The sequence below is a fragment of the Eubalaena glacialis genome, chromosome 7 (assembly GCF_028564815.1).
Source record: "Eubalaena glacialis isolate mEubGla1 chromosome 7, mEubGla1.1.hap2.+ XY, whole genome shotgun sequence".
NCBI classification, from domain to species: Eukaryota; Metazoa; Chordata; class Mammalia; order Artiodactyla; family Balaenidae; genus Eubalaena; species Eubalaena glacialis.
Genome location: NC_083722.1, coordinates 37,534,649 through 37,550,772, shown reverse-complemented (window position 1 = coordinate 37,550,772; position 16,124 = coordinate 37,534,649).

Here is a 16,124-nt window from a genome sequence, read left to right as displayed (position 1 = left end):
GGGATTGATGGATTGATACCAACAGGGCCCCTTGCAGCTCTGACCCTGAGTTGCTAATTGGCTGTGGGCCTCACTTCCCTCCTTCCAGGAGTCAGGTCAGAACTGCCCCCCTTTATTTTTATTTATTTATTTCTAATTTTTTTCTTTTCCATTATGGTTTATTGCAGGATATTGAATATAGTTCTCTGTGCTATACAACAGGACCTTGTTGTTTATCCATTCTATATATAATAGTTTGCAGGACTTTGTCATGCTCTAGTCAGCCTGTCCTTCTCCTCGTCCTGACCTTTCTGTTCTTAACTCTCTGTTCCTGCCCCCAGCTCTCCTGGAACCACTCGCCCGTCCCATCCCTCTGAAGTGTTTGCATGAGGTTTGTTGTTCACACAGTCTCAGTCTTAGAATTAGTGGGGAGCTCTTGGGCCCCCGACAGCACAATAGCCAGGTTTGAGAGCCCAGGCTTAGCTCCTTCATGCCAAGCGGGGTCACAACCCCTCACCTCAGCTTCCTCAGCTGTAAATTTGGGTGCCCTGTCCCACCTCCCTGGGGTGAGGGAAAGAGTGGCAGTGCCAAGTCCGTATACTCAATCCTCACCTGCGAGTCCAAAATGAACTTGTGCGTGTTTACCCTCAGCCCAGATTTGAGACTCAGGAGAACACAGTGACAGTGCAGTGCACACACTGATGGGCAGACCAGACTCCCTGCAGCCCACTCCTCTCCAAGGACCGCCCCCCCCACGTTCCCCATGCCCCAAGAGTCAGTGCTCCTCCTTCCCCACACCCCACCCCAGCCTCCTAAACTGCCCCAGTATTTATTACTGCATTTTCCATCAGAGTTGGGAGGAGCCTTAGAGGAGGTCTGCTCCACCCCTTCTACTCTGCTTATGGGGAAACTGAGGCCCAAAGAGAGGAAGCAGCTTGCACAAAGCCACGGGGGTTAGTCAGGCCGAACCTCACCTAGGGAGGCCCACAATTCCCCACGCAGTGGTTTCCCGCCATACCTCAGCATCCGTTGCATTCCTGCTTTATTATTTAAACAGGTCCTGTTTATAGGAGCACTGGGCTAGGAGTCAGAACTCAGGGCCTGTCCTGGCTCTATCATAATTGGCGCATGGCTTCAGCCTAAGGGCCTCAGTTTTCTCAGCTCTAAAATGGGCTTCTAAGTTTCCCTTGCAGTCGTCAAAAAACAGTTGCTATTTGAGAAAATATAGATGGTAAACCAGCCCAGGCCCAAACCTCAGCTGGCCGCTAATGAATGACATGAAAACAAAAATATCCTTAAACAACACACCTATTAAATCAGTAAAAATAAATTAAAATTGCACCAGCTGATGTAGGTTGGGAGGAAAGAGGAACATTGGCTCATAAATTCCCCCATGGCTCTATTGTTTGGGCTGATGTTTGGGAGTCCAGTCCAGCAAGAGGTAACAGCCGCTATTGCCGGAGAGAACGAGTCACACCCTTCAGCCTGGCAGGTTATCGCACACTTGGAAATAAGTCTCAAGGAAATAACACAAAGGGAGAAAAGCAATTTGCACTAATGTGGTTATATGGAATGTTGAAAAAAATTAGAAAAGGTCCAAAGTGGTCATTAAACCATGGAATTTATATGTGACGGAATACCATCCTGTACTGTGGCAGCGACCGCTATTTGCCTCCCTGGAACCACCTCTCTTTCTACTTTAGAAAAAAAAAAAATTAGCAGGGTACATGGCTGCCCCGAATAAGTATTTCATTTCCCAACCTCCTTTGCAACTAGATGTGGCCTTGTGACCAAGTTCTAGCCAATGGGATGTAATCAGAACAATCTTATGTGATGTCATTACAGAGAAGGAGCATCTCCCCTCCCTTGACCCCGTGACTTCCTCCTTCCCTCTGGCTGGGATGCAAATATGATCATTTGAGTCTCAGCAGCCATCTTAAGCCATTTGGGGGAAGCCATCTGATAAGAATGGCAGAGTAACACGAAAGGAGCCTGGATTTCTCATTATCACGGGGTCACCATAACAGCCCCCAACTGCCTCCCTCCAGAGTTTTTACTTGAGAGATTGAAGTAACCTTGGGTCTTTAAGTCATTCTTAGTTTGGGTTTTCTGTTATTAGTAGCCAAACTGAATTCCCACTGATGCATACATGCAGGGAGAAAATATTAAGTGGAAAAGTAGGACAAAAGAGTGGATGTTCTTCATGGGTCACAACCATGTAAGCTGTATGTTAGTGCAGAGATCCTGAGTGGGGACTCATCAATGACAGTGTGATGGTGCTAATTGGGTTTTTCCTCTACACCAGTTCAGTTGCTGAATCAGTCAGGAGAGGTTATGCTGAGGTGACAAGTAACTCCTAAATTGCAAGGGCTTAAAACAGCCAAATTTAATTTTCACTTGCTCTTCATGTTCATCAGGAGGCTCTGCTCACTGCAGTCACTGGGAGAGTCAGGCTGAAAGAGAAACTGTGCCAGAGGGAAAGAGCCAACTCTGGAGGGTCTTGCACCAGTAATTAAATGCTCAGGCCTGGAAGTGACACTTTCACTTCTGCTCCCAACTCATTGACCAGAACCAGTCCCAGAACCCCACTCACCCACCCTCCCACACTGAGGCTTCCAAGTGCGATTCAACCATGTATCCAGAAGGCAGATAATTGGAAAAATTTGGCCAGCTGCACTAAGGACTATCACAGATGCATCATGAAGAAACTTCAACAGCATAAACATTTGTGAAATAATTTTTAGAAGCTGTCCTTCCAGAAAAAAAAATTCTATGTTTCTGTAAGCCTTTGTGTTCCCAATTAGATTGTAAATTCTTTGAGAACAAGCCGTGTTCCTTCCTTCTTCATTAGCTCCTGCCTGCCTATCACAGGGCTGAGCCTATCAGAAGCTCGATAATAGGAATTACAGTCATAACGATGTCAGCTGACGTGCTCACTATGTGCTATGCACTGTACACTCTGATCACAGCATTTATTAACACACAGGCGAGGTTCTCTGCACCTTATATGAATTAAGACATTGAATGCTCACCAAAAAAAAAAAACGCTTTGAGGCTGGTACTGCTATTATTCCCATTTTACAGATGAAGACACTGAGGCACAGAGAGGTTAAGTTGACTTGCCCAAGATCACTACTAGGAAGAGGCAGGAATGAATCCAGGTAGCTCCAGAGCCCATGCGATCCTGTGATCCTGCACAAACTCTGGAGGGCAGGAACAGCAGCAAGAAAAGACAGTCTTCCCGTCTCAGGGACCTCACAGTCTGGTGCCTGCAGCAGAATACCCTCTGTGGGGCCCTGTGGTAGCTGAATGACGGCACCCGAAGGCACCGCATTGTCTCTGCTGAGCCACCAGGGGAAGCAGAGGGTGTACCAGCCAGGAGGACAGAGTCGCAGGGAGACATTTCAGATACTAGCCCAAGAGGTGGGCAGAGGTAAGGAGCAAGAGAGATGGGAATAGGTGAGGGCAGAGACTCAGAGAGTCAGAGCTGGGGGGAGGAAGCAGCAGGAAGAGGAACTAAGGAGCCTAGACACAAAACAAGCATGTTTGTTTCCTTTATCCACAACAGAAATAGCCGTGTGTGCAGGCAGAGAGTTAAGTGCACAGCTGGTTTACTAATTCCTGGTCCAGTTGGCTGTGGCAACAACAAGCGCTCCACATCACAGCAAAAAACCCATGCTCCTTCCGTGGCCTGCAAGGCCTGACTTGCTCTGGACCGTGGCTCTGCCTGGATCTCATTTCCTGGCCCCACCTCTTCACCCACCCACAGTGCTCCAGCCACTCTGGCCTCCAAGAAAGCCCAAGTGGGTTCCCATCTCAAGCCTTTGCAGCTGCATTCCCTCTGCCATCATGCCCTTCCCCATGACACGTGGCTCTCTTCCTCCTTTCACTCAGGTCTCTGCACAGGTCACCTCCTTAGAGGGGCCTTCTCTGACCACCTTTCTAGAACAGCAGCCCACTACATCACTCTGTAACTTGATTTTTCTCCATAGCACTGGTCATAACCTAGACTGCATAGCTATTTGTTTAATGTCTGTCTCTCCAACTGGAGTATAATATCACGGATGTATCCCAGTGTCTCCAGCAGCCAGGAGGCCCAGGTGCCTATTTACATTTACATTTAAAGTACATTAAAATGAAATGGAACTTAAAGCCCAGCTCCTCAGTCACACCAGTCACATCTCCAGTGCTCAGGAGCCACGTGTGGCTAGTGGCTACCCGACTGAGCGGGGCAGATCTAGAACATTTCCATCATCCTTTGTGACAAAAATCAGCTAATATGAAGCAGGTGGAAACACTGCCTAGGGCGCACAAGCGGCTTCATACTGAGCAGGTCTAATTCTGAAGCGCTTCCCCTCCCAGCCTCCCAGGTGCCCCCCGCTCTCCCTCCTGCCTGCCTCCCCTGACTCTTCCCCAGTCTGCCTCCCGCCCTCTTGGGTGTCCCTCCTGGATGCTCCCACACCCTGAGCTCACCCTCCCAACTGTACTTACTGGATTCTATTTTTTTTTCTTTTCTTTGGCTGTGTTGGGTCTTTGTTGCTTCGTGCTTTCTCTAGCGGCGGTGAGCGGGGGTTACTCTTCATTGCGGTGCGGGGGCTTCTGACTGTGGTGGCTTCTCTTATTGCGGAGCACGGGCTCTAGGCGTGTGGGCTTCAGTAGTTGTGGCACGCGGGCTCAGTAGTTGTGACTTGCGGGCTCTAGAGCGCAGGCTCAGTAGTTGTGGCGCACGGGCTTAGTTGCTCCGCGGCATGTGGGATCTTCCCGGACCAGGGCTTGAACCTGTGTCCCCTGCATTGGCAGGCGAATTTTTAACCACTGTGCCACCAGGGAAGTCCCTCAACATGTGATCTTTAAAATTGTGGAAAAGATTTTTTGGTGCATATACTCCTGGAAGCCCTGTGCTGCCCCATGGCACGCCCCCCTCACCTCCTGCCATAAAGGACAGGGCCCCTTGGAGAGCCCTGCTGCCTTCCCTCCCTACCTCCTCTCTGGGGTCCTGGCCCAGGTAGCAGAGCTCCAGGTGGGAGCAGGGCAACAGGGAGAGAGCAGGGCCCAGGGTCACATGAAGGGAGGAGAGGGGGCATTACTCGGATTATGTGCCCCCCACACCCTCCTCTGCCCTCCCACCCGTCCCTCCCTAGCCTGCTCTATCCGGATTCTGGGCCATCTGGTCCAGTTCCTCAGACCTGAGCAGGAAGCCGCTTTGTAGCTGTTTCCCTGGCCTTCAGCCTCCCCAGACACTCCCACCTGGAGCCCTGCGGGTGGGGGGGATGCCAGCAGGGACAGCTGAGGGCTGAGCAGGTTGGGAACCCCTCTCTCCCTGCTGCACCATGTGCGAACTGAGAGTCAGGAATTACATTTTTCCAGGGAGGGCATTGTCCACAAGTCTTCGGGAACCTCCTGGTTGGAAAGCAGAATAGGCTCGCGCGCCAGACACAGGTAGAATTGGTGGAGGTTAGTGTGGGCCAGGGGAGCACCACTGGGGGAGGACTGAGGGGGGGCTTCCCTCCCTGAGTCCCTGAGATACTGAGAGTTGGAGTGTGTGAGGCTCAGTGCTGGGCTGTCCTACGTGCCTTAATAAAGACCCTCCTCTACCCTTGAGAGCTGGGTCTCAGGGGATACAGCCTCTCTTGGGCCCAGCCTGGGGAAGGCACTGCACTACCCCATCCCCACCCAGGCTCCCAGAGAAGCTCCAGAGCACTGGCTCCTAGGACAGGCACTGCCTGGCGTTGCACTCCTATTAGCTGGAGCAAGAGGGTCCTCCTTGTCACTAGAGCCTCCTCCTTTGACATGAGAGTGGTCCTTCTCAGGGGAGTCCTCAGGGGGTTTCTCTGTGACATGGGGTCATTCTCTCTCCACCCCACCATAGTCCAGGACAGACTCAAACCAGAAACCCAGGCTTCCTAAGAGCAGTTCCATTAATTCTCCAGCCTCCTTGCTCATGCCAGAGCTGGACAGCACCTTGGAGAAGCCCCCATTCTACAGACAAGGTGGCTTAGCCCAGAGGGAAGAGGGACTCATCCAAGATCATGCAGTAAGTTAGGGTCAAAGTCTCCTGCTGATCAAACTAGTGATAGGGGCTTTAGAAGCATGTGTTGAAGCCCGAGTGTGTGTCTTCCTCTGGCATTTGTGTGCGGGGTGTGTGTGTGCTTGTTTGAATGGGTGACTGGGTTCTCCTGTGTCCAGTGCGTCAGAAACTTGCTTTCTCCCCTCCTTCAGGAGCTTCTGGTCTGACTGAAGTGGGGGCCGTTGAGGAAGCTCCCAAGCACCCAAATGCTTCTCCGGGGAAGTGGATATCACCCATCTGCTGGCCGCCGGGCACCCAAACTCCCTACCTCTTCATGGAATCTTCCAGTGTGAGTCTGGCTGGGAGGCAGAGCCCTGACCCATTGTGGAAGCCAAAGGGGTGCAAACAGGCCCCCTCCCCTGTCCCCGGCAGCTGGGCTGTGGGCACACAGGCCATCTTGGCCAGAGGGTGTTTTTGTCCAGGATTTTATTTTTTACATTAACATGCATGAAATTGATTTAACTTTTTTGGTGTACAGTTCTATGAATTTTAACGCAAGTATAGATTCATGTGACCACCACCACCATCAGGAGAAGCAAGGACCATTACAAATTGTTCACAATGGGCCGGGGTCCCGACGTGCTGCCGTCCTTCGGTGGCCAGTGGCCAGAGGCAGCAGTGTCCCCTGCCTTAGCTGGGCTGCCCCTGGTTGTGGCTCTGGCTGCCTCCCCTTCACCAGCCTTTCTTTCTTCTGGCCAGTTTTCCGAGCCTGTCTCCCCAGCCTTCTCATCAATTTAAGAAGCTATGATGTGTCCTCCCAATAAATTCCTTCCTTACTTGAGGTGGACAGAGTTTTCTTGTTTTTTTACACTTTGCAATGTGATCCCTGATGAGTTCAGGTGGGACTGGGGTCTGGGGTCTGGGGAGGGAAACTCCCCAGAGATATACAGGGCCAGAGAGAAACGGGATCTTCTGGGATTTCCTGGGAAGGTGAGATCCTACTCCTGGGCCCTCCCTAGGGACTGGTTTCCTGGGCAGTCATTTCAGGAAGGCAGAACCTGCCTTAGCATCCCGCCCCCCCACCCCGCCCCCACCCGCAGCCCCATTTCTCTCTTACCTAGGTCTTAGTGTCCCCCATCTAGTCCTCAGCCAAGACACAATACCACCTGCCTTCCCCTGAGTGAAGAAGTGGAGCCCCTGCTGGGAAAATGTGAGGGAGGGGGATTATTTTCAGCTTGGGGCCCCCCTGCAGGCTGGAGCAGGGGCGGTGTAGGGGGCAGTGGCGGCTGCCCAGCTCCTCCTTCCCGAGGTTGGTGGGGGGAAGGTTTCCATGGAAACAGCAGCTCTGGTGTCTCCGGAGATTTGGGGGAAAACTGGCTTTAAAAAATCACTGTCTTTGTTTCAGGCGGGGAGGGCAGCAGAGCTCCATGGAGAGGAGAGGAGCTTGAGGGTGACAGGGTCCTGGAAGAAGAGCTGGTGCCCCCCTCAGGCCCACTGCTGCCTCCATCAGTTCCTGAACCCCCTCCCCAGAAGGGGAGAACCAGGAAGCCCCTGGTTCTCCCTCTGCATCTCCTGCTGCCCCAAAGAGAGACCTGCCTCCTTCCCTACCTACTGCGCTGATTTCTCACACCACCTCCCTGTTATCTCTCCACCCAGCCCCTCTCCATCTCTTCCTGGTGGGGCAGAGCACTGTCCCTTGTCCCAGAAATGCTCTTCAGTGCCCCCCTCCCTCAAGGGCCACAGCTCCCCCTTCTCACACACTGTGAAGATGCCCCCCCCCGCCAGCTCCCAGCCTCAGTGCACTGCCCCCCATTCCAGCCTTGGGGACAGAAGGAGACAGGCGTGGGGACTCTTGCTGGGAGTTAATCAAAGTGTCCACAGCTTCTCGTGTTTCTGTTCCCTCCCTTGGGAGAACTGGGAGGAGGGGTGGCCACCAGTCTGTGTGTGACCGACGGAGGGGCAGCATCAAACACGCCAGCCCTGAGGCATGCACAGACATGAAATCAACTGGAACACTCGCTTTTGAAATGACTTTTCCAGCAGTTTTCTTCCCTGGCCAGGGTCCCCCATCTCTGCCAAGAATCTTCCTGAATTCCTGGTGCCACAGCAGACCTTGCCAGCCTGTTCCCAGAAAAGGAAATCACCCCTGTCCTTTCCACATCCAGACCCCATCCCACACAAATAGTCATTCATTCGTTCATTCAACGATGATTAACTCTGTGCTAATTTTGTGCCAGGCAGTGTTCTAGTGCCACAGACACAGATGGGATATTGACGGTTGGGGCAGGGACAGGGAGCAAGCAGACAAAAACCCCAGCCCTTGTGGAGCTTATACTTTGCAGAGAGACAGAGACAGAGAACAAACAAATAAATAAGTAAAACACATCATAAGTCAAATGTGATGAAATGCTCTGGGAAAAAAAAGCAGGAAGAGAGATAAAGAATGTTTGTGTCAGGGTGGCTGGTTGGTGGGTGGGTTGCATTTTTAAATGAGGTGCTCAGGGAGAGTCTTACTGAAGGGTGGTGCTTGCTCATGACCTCCAGAAGGTGAGAGCGAGCCATACGAATTCCTGAGGAAGGAGTGCTCCAACCAGAAGGAACAGCACATGCAATGGCCCTGGGGTGGGGGTGTGCCTGGTGTTTGCAAGGAGTAGCAAGGAGACCAGTGTGGCTGGAGTGGAGCAAAGGGGAGAGGAGTCAGAGATGAGGTGTAGGTAGTGGGGCGGAATGGGTGAGACAGATGCTCCAGGCTCTGCAATCCATTGGAAGTGTACTTTGCTGGATTATCAACAGCCCTCTACCATGCAACCATATTTTGTGCGTGCTGTGGGGCTCCTAAGCTCAGATGGGAAGGACTCTAAGGATGATATCAACCTTCCCACATTCTGATCTCCCCAAGTGAAGAAGCATGGACCTCTGCTTAATTCCCTGTATCCCCCTTCCCATTTGGAATGGGACTCTGAAAGCTCAATATGGGTATGTCTGTCGATCACAATCCAGAGAGGCCCAGGGGCTGTCCCAAGGCCACACGGCCAGGCCTCCTGCCCACCAGTGGGCCTCTACCCTTTATTCTCTCCCTGCCCTCACTGGCACCTGTGGCATTGTGATGCTGGGCGCTGCAGCAGCGTCTGTATAATTACGGTGATGATTTCACATGTGACTTTCCTTTCTCTTATCACCTCCCAGTGCGAAATAAACCGTTCAATAATTAATTGACAAAGATGAACTTGTTGTCCTCAGCCGGGCTGGGGGGAGGGTGGGGGATGGCCACAGCCTCCACAGACAAATGCTGTGAGAAGTAATTGCCCTAGGAGAGGAGGAGAGAGGTATTAAGATCAGATTTGCAAGGTCCCTTCCAAGAGCCCGTGGGCACCAGGCGACAGCAACTGCTGGGATTTATGTTGCTAATTCATCACTAATTAATGTTCCAAATTGGGCCTGACAGGAGGAGAAATAAATGCGGAGGCATCCGCAGAGATAGGGAGACCGAGGCTGGGAACAGAGAGAGACAAAGCGGGGAGGAGACACACAATCAAACACTCAAGCGGTGGAGAGAGATGTTGGAGCAAGAGCACAGGAGCAGAGGTGCTGAGACTGGATTCCAGGTCTATGTTCCCAATGGGGTGTGTGTGTGTGTGTGTGTGTCTACACATGCTCCTTTGCTACCACCCTGGTCCAGGCCGCCATTGTCTCTTGCCTGGATTATTGCAGCTGCTTCTACCCCATCCCCTCTCTAGTCTACTCTCCACACAGCAGCCAGAGGGATCTTTTCAAACAAGCCAGTTCAAGCCTGTGTCTTTGTAAACCCTTTCATCTCACCCAGGGTAAAAGCCAAAGCTGTGAGGGAGGTTCAGAAGCCCTACACCTTGTGGCTGCTGTCGCCCACCCCAGCCACACCAGCCTCCTTACTCTTTCTGGAACATGCCAACCTCTCCCACCTCAGGACCTTTGCACTTGCTGTTCTCTTGGCCTGAAAAGTTCTTCCTCCGCATGTCCACATGGTCACTCCTTCTCTTTTTTCAGGTCTCTGTTCATCTCCTCAGAGAAGCCTTCCTTGACCACCCTGTTTAAATGATCAGCCCTCTCCCCTTGCTACCATAGCGCTTATCACCACGTGACTGTCACTTCTCTCTCTGTTTGGAGCCCGTCTCTCCACTCTGGACTGTCAGCTTTCTGAGCAGGGATGTTGTCTCTTTTGTTCACGGCTGCATCCCCAGCACCTGGATCAGCTCTGGGCACCAGGTAGGCACTCAGTGGATGTTATGGAAAGAATTCCAGGATTCTGTTTCAGAGAAGGACGGGCAAGACGAGAGAGTGAGGGTAAGAGCAGGATGAGAGGGGACAGGGAGTAGGCCATGTGAGAGCTCTGTCCTTTGTTCCCTTGAGGGGGTCAGCAAAAGTGAGCAGGGACTAAGGACAGAACTCGAGGGTGACCACGGACAGGGTGACACCTCCTGAGACCAGGCCTGTCCCCAGGCCTCTCCCCAGCTCACTGCTGCTGCCAGTGGCACAGAGATGTTCTTCCTAGGCCGGTTCCTTTAGAAGCCACCACCAGCACAGCACAGGCATCCCTGACGCCTCCCCCTAGTTTAGGAGAGGATGAGAAACCATCCAATTGCTACACAATAGGGGCCAGTTAAGTAAAATGGAGTCTGTCAATAGAGTGGAAAATTAGGCAGGCATTTAGCAGGCTGAGATGAGAATTCTGTCGATACCTGGAGCAGTGTATGAAATGTTGTTATGAGACCCAAGGAGGCCGCCACATTGGAGGCACATGTAGGTTACTCTTCCCACCACATTTATGGAGCGCCTGCTGTGTGCTCGGCACTCCGCTGGGCGCCCACAGCTGGGCTAGTAGACCGATGTGCACATGGGCATGTGTCTGTCTCTAGGAGACAGAAGGCCCTACATCAAATCCTGGGCTGACCTCTCACCGACAAGGAATCTGGTAAGCCCCTGAGGCCACCGGAAGATTTCTTCCCCCCTCAGTGCTGTGGGAGGCATCAGCACTGACTCCAGAGCCTGGAGTAATACTGTGGGTCTTCATTCAGTATTACTACTGATAATTAATACTACAAGGATATCTAGGCCCGTGGTTAAAAACGCAGGCTCTGGGGTCAGATGGCCTGAGTCTGTATCTTGGCTCTACCACTTAAACAGCTTTAAGCCTCAGTTTCCCAAAGTGTAAATGAAGGTGCTAGCACCCAGCTTGCAGCATCCCAGCAATGCACTCACTCACTCATCCTTGCGAGGAGCTTAGTATCGGTCTGTGCACACTGAGAGCTTAGTGAGGGCATTAGTGTCCTAGGGCTGCAGTTACAAAGTACCACAGACTGGGTGGCTTAAACAACAGAAATTTATTCTCTCACAGTTCTGGAGGCTGGAAGGCTGAGATCAAGGTGTCAGCAGGGTTGATGCCTTCTGAGGACTGTGAGGGAGAGTCTGATCCAGGCCTCTCTCCTAGCTTCGGGTGGTTTACTGGCAACCCTTGGCTTTCCTGGCAGATGGTACTTTCACATCATCTCTCGGCATGTGGCTCTTTCTCTGTATGTGACATTTTTTATAAGGACACCAGTCACATTGGATTAGGGGCCCATCTTATTCCAGTATGACCTCATCTTAACTATATCTGCAATGACCTTATTTCCAGATAAGGTCACATTCTGAGGTACTGGTGGTTAGGACTTCAATATACAAATTTAGGGGGACACAATTCAACCTATAACACTGAGTGTGAGTAGTGGTTACTGGGGTCTGTGGCAGGGGGGAGCAGAGTCCCCTGGGAAGATGGGGGAGGGCTTCCTAAAGGAGGTGGTGCCTGGGTGAGGGCTGGAGGATGAAGAGGACACATCTGCAGGTTGGAAGAGGAAGGGAGATGGGAAGCCTCTCCAGGTGGAAGGCTCATATTAAGATATAACTGTCAGGCTCCAGAGGAAAGCTGGGCTGTTATAAATGGTTAGAAAGGTGATTTTAGTGCATGAGGTTATTTTCCTACAGTCTGAAAATCAGGCAGAGATTTGAGACATTTGGGAGAGGTTGCACATGGCCTTCATGTTACTCTGAACTACTTTCTCTCGGGCATCTGACAGCTTCAGTGGCCTTCAGAGTTTGAGAAGTAAGGGAAGGTCAGGCGAGAAGAGGGAGGGCTGGGCCAGACTGGGGCACTTTGAAGGACATCACAGAAGGGCGGGGCCCTAACTAGGAGGTCCTGCTAACTCTGCCTTCCCCTCACCCTGTTGTGTATGTATTTTTCCTGCAGTCTCCTCCCCCATCACCCTTTCCTGCAGTCCCCAGAGGAGGCGAACATTTCAGCATCCCCATGTCGGGTGTAAACCACAATGACCCTGTCTTCGCTGTACCGGCTGCCTCATCTTGGGCAAGCAGTCCCCTGCCCCCACCCCCAGCCTCCCAGCTGCAAAGCGTTGGATTTTCTGTCCTGCTTGCTGCATAGGGATGCTGGAAAACCCTATGTGACCATCTGCACAAAAGCGCCTTCTAACCTGGGTCTGGTGGAAGGGCTCCATTCAGGACGGTTATGGACTCCAGTTGCATCCATATTCTTTTGTTCTGTCCTTTGAAATTACGTTGAAATCTACCCAAATTACAAGCACATTGGTCCTTTAATTCCCTAACTAGAAATTTATCCTACTAACAACCTTTCTGTCTTTGATTGGGTTCCCTGGAAACAAACAGACTCTGAGGCAGAACTTTTCACGCAGGAGGTTTTCTGGGGGAACATCCTGGGGAATGACATCTGTAAGGGAGTGAGAGAGGAAGGATGGGTAGAGGGTGGAGTTGAAATTCCATGCAGATCCCATGGGAGCTCTGGGCTGGGATGGCCCTGCAGGGATGTCCCAGATTGCGGCAGGGGGCCCTTACGATACAGTTAGTGGGTGTTTATGCCCCGGGCAGGGGCATAGCCTCGGGTGAGGGTCAGCTGAGGGCAGTGCCTGAGGAGGTTTGCAGCTGTGAGCTGTTAGGGATCAATGCTCCAGGCAGCTGGGGGAATGAGTGCCCAGTCCCATTCCTGAAGTAGTCTGAGCAGTGCATCCTAATATCCACCCCACTTGCCTTCATGAGAAGTGACACATGCATGGGGATGTTTATTGCAGCAATTTATTTAGCGAAAGATTGGACAATGTCCTTCAATAAGAACTTAGTTGAAATAATGATGGTATATCCACACAGTGGAATTCTATGCAGCCAGAAAGAAGGCAGAAGCTACTAGAATACTGATGTGGAACAACCCCCAAGATACAGTCTGAAGTGACAAAAGCAACGTGTAGAACAGTATAAAGAGTATGCTAGCATTTGCATAAAAATGGGGGCATGGGAACCTCATGTAAACCTATTTTTGTGTAAGGATAAAATATCTCTGGTAACAGTGGGTGTTTCCAGCTTGGGGAACCTGGTGGCTGGGGTCAGCAGAGAGCCAGACTTCACCGTATACCATTTCATATCTTCTGAATATTGAAACATGCACTTGTGTTACCTATTTAAATAAATTATATTACCTAATTAAATATGTTCCATTAAATACTGTAAAAGAAAGCCACTGAAGAGGTCTAGAAGAAGGGATGGGGCCTTCCAGAACCCAGGCACCAGGGTGAGTAGGGTATTTTGGAGGCCAGTGGAGGCCCAGCCAGGGACCTTCCCCTTGCAGTGAGCAGCGAGGTCAGTGGACCCAGTGAGAAGAGGCAATGAGCATCTCTCTCTGAATCTGTGAATCAAGGCCAGTTCCTTACTGGCTCTGTGACCCGGGGCAAGGTTGTCTAGGTTCTCTGAGACTCAGTTACCTCACCTGTGAAGTGGGGACACCATGGAATGCTAAGCTGTAATGAAAAACAACATGCTAGATGTACAGACAGATACAGGGATAGATATTAAACATCTAGTGTTGAGTGGGAAAAAAGAAACAGAATTAAGGTCCATAGCACAATATCATATATGGAAATTAGAAACACATTCTCAGGCAAACCAATACTACATATTTAACAAGGATAGACATACATATTCAAAGACACATCAAGTGCATCAGAATGTGTGCTGGTGTCAGGCAGTGAATGAGAGTGGGGGCCAGAGACGAAGGAGAGAAAAGAAAATGAAGATGAGGGGGCCTTGCACAGACCAACAAAAGTACACCATGAGCTGAGGGGTGATTTTCCCTTGCCTTGGTCCCATGGTCCCCTTCCCAGGTGATGACTACTTTACAGGGATGTTGCAAGGGCTTCCTGAGAGAATGTCTGAAGAATGAGCACGGAGTAGGTACTTAAGTAAATCTTTCAAAAAATAGGAATCCTTCCACGGGTGTTTTGCTATCTTGCTCTTCATTTTTTTAACTTCAGTAGCAACACACAAGCCAAAGACTTAGGTGTGAGCATCAGCCCCAGGAAAACAAAAATGACTACAGGCAGTGAGTAGCAGGGCTAGAGTTTATCCCTGGACCACCAGACTCCAAAGCCAGGACTCTTTCCCACCATACCCACCAACCCCCTCAATCTATTACCAGTGGAAACCCTGAGACTCAGTGGTTAAATTGGGCTCGCGATGATAGAGGCTTGGGCCTTATGGGACTTGGATCTGGCAGGAGAGGTTGTACATGCTCGTCTACAGGGAACTGACATTATAAGGAGGCATGACATGAGATCTGTCTTCTCTTTGGCTGCTGTTAGGATTTTCTCTTTCTGTTTGATATTCTGTCAATGAGTTTCTCTTAATAGCCAAGGGCCATCTTCAGGAAGTCAGTTAACCTAAAAAGTTACTGAGATGAATTCAGTCCTTTAAAAAAAACTGCCTTGTCATTTTTAGACTTTTGTTGCATGATTATCTTTGCCATTCAACTTTTAATTAAAAAAAAAATTATGCTATTCTTTTGAAACCAGTGTCTAATTATCCTAGTATCTGAACTTCTTGGGAATTCACATCTGTTGCTTATTGTTTTTGCTGGCTCTCACTATGATGGTTCATTTTCATAAGTGTTTGGTGAACTTTGATCATGAGATTTTTTTTTCCTAACCCTAATCTGTGGAAATCCTTGGGGACTAAGTTGGTATATTTTCCTTCAGAGAGGATTTGCAGTAGGTTTTTCTGGAAGCCAGGGGATGTGGGCTTGAAGCATTGAGTCTCTACTTTTTTTTTTCTTTTTTCTTGCAAGTCAAGTCTGTACTTAAAGCAAGAGTGCCGGGTCAGTTTCCTTGCCTTCCCAGCTGTGGAGCTAATATCAGCATGTTCCCTCAGGGCAGTCTTGAAGAGTCCCCTGACTTCTCCCAAGCCCCACATCATTAAATATGGTTTATTAAGGATTTGAGTGTTTTATAGTCAGAGAGCCCTGTGGCATGTCTAGTCCATCACGTTTCTGCAAGTGATGTATCTAGATGAGAGGTCCAGGACAAGTGCTACAGGGGTTCAGAGCAGGACAGGTCTACCAAAAGCTGGGACAGTGGCACATGATGGGGTGAGGGTGTGGGTTATTAAATGAGCAAAGTCCCAGACATCCCCTCCCCCACAGAGTCTTGTCCAATAGATCCAGAGTGGAGCCCATAAATCAGCATTTAAAACCCACTGCCTTCTATACATTTCATGTGATTCTGATGCTGATGGTGTAAGCCACTTCAAGAAACTCTGGGCTCTAGTAATCAAGGAAGGCTTTGTGGAGGAAACTGGATTTGACCAGAGTCTTTAAGGGGCTAAGCTAAAGAAGACAGAGACAAGGACAGGGAATAGACAGCCTAGTTTTCCAGAATGTAGAGTCCTGTAGCGAGGCAGGGATGTAGAGAGGGCCCAGATGGTGGAGGTCCCAAAATCTCAGAACTAGGATTTTGGGGTTTATCCTACGCAATCTTGGGAGCCACTGAAAGCTCTTAGGGGAGAAGATGAAGTGACAAGAGCAAAGAGGGACTTTAGGAAACTCAATCAAACATCAGGGAGCTGGATGAATTGTATTTCTACAGTTACCCACTTACTATGGAGAATAATTAACTAAATCACGCTGTTGGGACTTCCCTGGTGGCGCAGTGGTTAAGAATCCGCCTGCCAACGCAGGGGACATGGGTTCTAGCCCTGGTCCAGGAAGATCCCACATGCTGCTGAGCAGCTAAGCCTGTATGCCACAACCATTGAGCCTGCGCTCTAGAGCCCG